Source organism: Salvelinus fontinalis, chromosome 13, assembly GCF_029448725.1.
Source record: "Salvelinus fontinalis isolate EN_2023a chromosome 13, ASM2944872v1, whole genome shotgun sequence".
In the NCBI taxonomy this organism is placed as follows: domain Eukaryota; kingdom Metazoa; phylum Chordata; class Actinopteri; order Salmoniformes; family Salmonidae; genus Salvelinus; species Salvelinus fontinalis.
In genome coordinates, this window is record NC_074677.1 from 50,380,808 (window position 1) to 50,386,199 (window position 5,392).

At 40.9% G+C, this 5,392-nt stretch overlaps 1 pseudogene; it reads right to left on the minus strand.

The window, feature by feature from the left end:
- Positions 1–1,750: 1,750 nt before the first annotated feature.
- Positions 1,751–5,392, minus strand: part of LOC129867862 (acidic fibroblast growth factor intracellular-binding protein B-like) — a 9,522-nt pseudogene continuing 5,880 nt past the window's right edge.

Below are 5,392 nucleotides of genomic sequence, written 5' to 3' on the forward strand. Positions count from 1 at the left end.
CGCTATCATCCAGTAGGCGAGGTCAGTATAGGTGCATCAAAGCTGGGCCCGAGAGGCTGAAAAACAGCTTCTATCTCAAGGCCATCAGGCTGTTAAACAGCCATCACTAGCACATTAGAGGCTGCTGCCTATAGGCATAGACTAGAAATCCCTGGCCACTTTAAGGAATGGAACACTAGTCATTTTAATCATGTTTACATATCTGGCATTACTCATCTCATATGTACATACTGTATTCTATACTGTTCTACTCTATCTTAGTCCGTTCAGCTCTGACATTGCTCGTCCATATATGGATATAGTCTTAATTTATTCCTACTTAGATGTGTGTGTACTGGGTATATGTTGTGTAATTTGTTAGATATTACTGCACTGTCGGAGCTAGAAGCACAAGCACTTCGCTACACAATCAAGTTTATTTTATTTTAATCAAGTTTATTTTATATAGCCCTTCGTACATCAGCTAATATCTCAAAGTGCTGTACAGAAACCCAGCCTAAAACCCCAAACAGCAAGCAATGCAGGTGTAGAAGCACGGTGGATAGGAAAAACTCCCTAGAAAGGCCAAAACCTAGGAAGAAACCAGGCTATGAGGGGTGGCCAGTCCTCTTCTGGCTGTGCCGGGTGGAGATTATAACAGAACATGGCCAAGATGTTCAAAATGTTCATAAGTGACAAGCATGGTCAAATATTAATCAGGAATAAATGGAATACACCCGCAATAACATCTGCTAATCACGTGTGTGTGACCAATAAAATGTGACTTGATAAATAGCACATACAGTAATACTTGTCCTATGTGCATGTATCCCAATTCAGACAGTGCGTGAATTGCTTACCGTGTTGCACTTCTCCCATGAGATGACCTGAACAGAACTGCATTATGTAAAATAGATAGATTTAGGCCCATGCTTTTTAATCGGTTAAACTAATGGTCACACTGGAAGAGAGTCGACTGCCACATGGTCTCATGCGTGATTTCTGTACAGTATGTGCTGGCCAAATAAGCGTATCAAATCAAATTTGTCACACCATTATAATGGTTTGAATGTGTATTTTATAACTTGCCACATAGCATGAAGTCCTCTGTTTTCAGTATAATGAGACGGAACAAATATATCCAGAGAGAAACTTACAGATATTGGCAAATAACTACATCACCATTCTCTGAGAGATTAAAGCAATGAGGCTGGCTCCAAGAGGGCTGTGAACTCCTTTCCAAAATTCCACACTACCCCAGTCTAATGGTGCCACAGATATGACCTCAAAGGCCTCAGAGGAGGGCACAGGTGCAGGTATACAGACACCACTTGAAGCTATGCATAACTGGATTCCTTAGGTCTCATCATTGTGCAATAATGTAAAACAGACTTGTGGATAATATTAAAATCAAATGTGGAAATGTAAACCTCTTGTGGCCATTCTTGGTCCTAAAGCCGGACAGATAAAATAAACAGACATGCCTCATCTTTCAGGAGGATTTTAGTGGTTAAGACGAGTTTATATGTAGCAATTGATCAATTAATCCAACCAAACTTTTGCAGAAATTACACAGTGGAATTATTTTCCTCAAAGCCCAAAATAAAATGGCAGAAGATGACATACTACAACAGCATGATATGTTACTACCTATAATACTGTCTTTCTACTTCATGTATTTCACATTTGTTTTTATATTCTACATTCATACATACATACAATACGTTTAAAAATCAAATAAGACTAAAATATGAGGTAAATACATTTGTTTTTTAAATCACACTCACTGAGCACTCTTCCTCTAGTCCACAGTTCTGTGCACTTGTATAATGTTGCACGTCCTTGACACCCTTTCACAGTTGATGCTCACAGAAAATCTTCCTCAAGATGCAGGGCTATAGTATAGTCTCTGTCCTACAGCCACACTGGGGAAGAGCAGCAGCGCTTGTGGTAGTGTAAAAGTGTGTGTGAAAAGCAGTGTGAAAGTGTATATATGAAACAAAGTGTTTGTGGAAAAAAGGGGGCTGGGATAGAGAAAGGAAATGGGAGGGACAGTCCATTCTTACCCCCCAAACCACATGCCTGCTGCCCAGCTCTGAGCCCTACCATTCTTCACCCTCTTGTTTTGCCATGTCCTCTGTCTACTCCTCTCTCTGGGATTCAAATTCCGGGTCTTCAGCCCAAATTCCACATCCATCACTCAGCTAGGCAGCAACAATATCATTAAGAACCAACACTGCACTCCGGGGAAAGGACATACCTGGATTCAATCAAACCCAGTCCTTAAATAACCTTGCTTCAGTTAAGCTACACTAAAGCTACCCTTAAGAAAAATATAATTTTGTTAACTAAAGTTACTTTGAAAAAGTAGTTTGTCCAAACTAGTTCATGAAAAATAATCATATAAATCTGAAATGCCATAGAATACAAATTGTAAGAACAGATCACACTGTAGTCAGATATAATGTGTAACTATTAACTATTAAAACACAAAAAATACATTTCAGATGAGAACTACGCAGGTCTGATGCCAAAAGAGAAAGCTAATTCTTGCCTACTTCAGCCATATTTTATTTTTGCAACGAAAGTGTAGTTCCAGTAGTTAGCTACACCACTACATGGCAAAAACAAACGACTGAAAACACTACCTAGATTTGAATTTAATTAAACTACACCAAGTTAGTGCAAAATGTAGTTTAATGACTAGTTGAACTACATGTAGTTGAACTACATGTAGTTCACTACTCCCCAACACTGGTAAAGTCTCAGTTCAACTTTAACTTTAACTTATTAATGTATTATTTTTTAGACACTTGAGTTGAAATTAACTATTGAATATAGTATTTAACCTCTGCTTAAAAACAACTCCAACTCTGATATGTACATATCTTAATCTGTGAAGCACTTATCAGTTGCTCACTTTGAAGTTAGCCTCCAACTTGTAGACTTTGCTTTTTCCCATCAGAGAAGCACACACCAGGCTAAGAGACACGAGAGAAGAGAGTCAAGAGGGAGACCAGAAAAGACATCAATGGCTGAAACATTTCTATAAACCCACACAAGCACTTTCATACACATGGTTCACCCATCTAACCTTTTATGTTGGTCTATGTCTTTGTCATTAACCAGAATCTTTAGATCTTTCAGGTCATGCAGAAACTATTTCTCTAGGTCAACATCCATATCCTCCATCAAGCTATCTTTGGAGAGAGAGAGAGAAAGAAAACTAATGGGATCTGGTGCCAGAAAGCCGAAAATGTGCTGCATTGTTTGTGACAAAAGTTTTGGGTTCAAATAATGATTTATACTATACCAACAATGTTTCATGGGACTGCCTTCTTTGCATTGTCTACTAAATTGAGCAGCATTGTGCCTGCTTTGGTGCCATCAATGACTGGTCACATCAACAGAGACACATCTTACCCACTGCTCCTATTGTCCAGTAACTGATGAGCTGGTCTTCACAGAAGGCGAAGTCCTGGAAGGAGAGGTACTGCAGCTTCCTTTTTCCCTGACTCAAAACGGCTGTTTGCAAACACAATGGAAGCATAGTCCCTGGAGGTATATAGAGACAAGTGAGAGGGATGCACAGTATGCCAAAGGGCCTGAACCTAAGGAAACTAACACAGGCAATTATCATTTTATTATCCATCATTCTATAAGCCATATAGTCAAATAGCCAATAAACAAAGTTACAATAACATTTACCTGGGAATACACAGGTATGCAATTCCCTGTGAATATATATACTAGACTTATGGTTGACAGATCTCTTTCACTACACTCTTCCTGTTTGTCCTTCATTATTCCTCCCTCTGTCCTTCACTCTATTCTTGTATCCACCTTGCCAGTGTTGGATAGCAAGAAGTCCCGCTGTATGTTCTCCATTAGGGTGCCCTTGAGCTCCTCCACCACTTTGAACACCCGGTTGAAATTGTCAAACTGGAGAGAGAGAGATGTGCTTCGTGTTGGTATGCTCTATATCCAATTACTTTAGCATTTCTAATCATGACATCACTCTAAAAGCCCCATGGCTGGCAGGCAAATCGCTCTCCATGACAGTGCTTAAACTGGACAGATAATTCAATTACAGAGCAGTGCTGTCCAGCTGATGTCCTGGCCTGTTCTTCTGCATTTAAGCTGCTCTTCAATGACAGGTTCTTCTCAAGCTGGGAGTTGTGTGTTAATACAGCCAGGAGTCACACTATATTAATGCAGCCCCTTCTCAGGGTGATGTTTGTGTTAGTCTCACCGGTCTCCTGCAGCTCTTCAGTGTGATCCCTGTTTTACAGCTGATGTCGTCCAGGTACTTTTAGAGAAATTCTTCCCTAGCAAACACATTGTCAAACTCATGGTGCCTGCAGAAAACACACTGGTTAACTCTCCTCCATCACCAACACACACAGTATTTGTTCCTTTGTCTATTTCTATGTTTGCACACACATTGTTCTTGGTTTCGGGAACAATAAAGATTTATGGAATTGAACATACACCTTTCAATTAGTATTCTCTGGTGCTGGGCAGGGATCTGGAAGAGTAGCCCAGTTTGGTGTGGAAATGTAAGAGACTTTCACACATCTGGAAGGTTCTGAACTGGTCCATGGTAACGCTAGTCAGAACTTCAGCATTCACTTCACACTCCAGTAATGTCCCCTCATCCATCCGCACCTTAACTGCATCACTCACTGTGAGGGTAAGCAAGGCAGAGATGGCCCTCATTCATCTGCACCTTAACTGCATCACTCACTGTGAGGGTAAGCATGGCAGAGATGGCACTCATTCATCTGCACCTTAACTGCATCGCTCACTGTGAGGGTAAGCAAGGCAGAGATGGCCCTCATTCATCTGCACCTTAACTGCATCGCTCACTGTGAGGGTGAGCAAGGCAGAGATGGCCCTCATTCATCTGCACCTTAACTGCATCGCTCACTGTGAGGGTAAGCAAGGCAGAGATGGCCCTCATCCATCTGCACCTTAACTGCCTCACTCACTGTGAGGGTAAGCAAGGCAGAGGTGGCCCTCATCCATCTGCACCTTAACTGCCTCACTCACTGTGAGGGTTAGCAAGGCAGCGATGGGAGAGAGACAATAGGATGTAACCTAAATAATTTGACGGTCCAACCAAAGCTGCTAGACATCCATATCCATAATAGTTGGTTTCCCACGTACACATCTTATAAGCTGATGAGGAACAAAAAAGACAGCAGAGTTCAGAAAAAAAGGTTCTGGATGAAACCAAAAAGGGTTCTGTGCTTGCTTCATATATGAAGCTCCTTAAGATTCTATATAGAACCGAAATTTGTCCATATATAACCTTATATGGAACCCAAGGGTTTTCTATGGAAGCAATTTTGGTTCAGAGAAGAACACCTGGCATTCTTATTTACATTTAAGTCATTTAGCAGACGCTCTT